Source organism: Macaca mulatta, chromosome 4 (assembly GCF_049350105.2).
Source record: "Macaca mulatta isolate MMU2019108-1 chromosome 4, T2T-MMU8v2.0, whole genome shotgun sequence".
Classification (NCBI taxonomy): domain Eukaryota; kingdom Metazoa; phylum Chordata; class Mammalia; order Primates; family Cercopithecidae; genus Macaca; species Macaca mulatta.
In genome coordinates this window covers 72,478,091-72,479,165 of record NC_133409.1, presented here as the reverse complement: position 1 = coordinate 72,479,165, position 1,075 = coordinate 72,478,091, and the positions used below count along the sequence as shown (strand labels likewise).

Genomic DNA, 1,075 nt, shown 5'->3' with positions numbered 1-1,075 from the left:
AAATTATCTAATGAGTTCAATGTTACACTAAAAGCTCAGACATCACAACTATGTCATATATCCATGTAACAAAAGTGTGGTTGTAGCTTCTATTGGCAGGGATGCCAATGAGTTTTAGATTTGGTCTCTTTATATAATCTCATTTTTCTTGGAGGTTTTATTCATTCTTTTTTTTTCTTTGTTTTGGTCTGACTGAAATAATTTGAAGAAATGGTCTTCAAGCTCTGAAATTCTTTCCTCAGCTTGGTCTATTCAGCTGTTAATACTTAAAATTGTATTATGAAATTATTTTGGTGAGTTTCCCAACTTTATCAAATCAGTTTGGTTTTTTTCTTGAAATGGTTATTTCATCTTTCAGCTCCTCTATTTTTTTTTTACTGTATTCCTTAGATTCCCTGCATTAGGTTTTGGCTTTCTGCTGAATCCTGATGATCTTCATTTCCATCAAGATTCTGAATTTTATGTCTGTCATTTCAGCCATTTCAGTTAAGGACTATTGCTGGAGAACTAGTGTGGCCATTTGGGGGTAAAAAGACGCTCTGGCTCTTTGAGTTTCCAGAGTTCTTGCACTGGTTCTTTCTCATCTGTATGGGCTGATGTTCCTTTAAACTTTGAAGTTGCTATCCTTTGGATGGGTTTTTTACTTTTATATTAAAAATATGGAATGCTTCACAAATTTGCATGTCATCCTTGCACAGGCACCATGCTGATCTTGTCTTATTGTCTGTGTCATTCCAATTTTAGTATAGGTGTTGCTGAAGTGAGTGTAAACATCTTTAAAATTTTAGTTTTACTTTATGTTTGTGATGCATGTGGCTCATTATATTGAGATAAATAAGAGACAATAATATAATTTGTCAGAAATGGAAAATAGACTCAATCATGGTTTGCTCTTATCATGTCAATGTTAAAAATGTGGCATACACCTTTTATTAAATTAATTTGATTCTATTAGATTAGTAAAACAGGTAAAATATTTAAATCTAATTGGGATGCAAGCATTTGTACTTCTAATGAAGAAAAATGTACTGAATATAATCCAGGGTAAACCATTAACTTTTCATATTATTCCATT

The 1,075-nt window shown here is 31.9% G+C and overlaps 1 pseudogene; it reads right to left on the bottom strand.

Moving 5' to 3' along the window:
- Positions 1 to 653: 653 nt before the first annotated feature.
- Positions 654 to 772, bottom strand: LOC114677828 (U6 spliceosomal RNA; annotated as a pseudogene).
- Between the last annotated feature and the right edge of the window lie 303 nt (positions 773 to 1,075).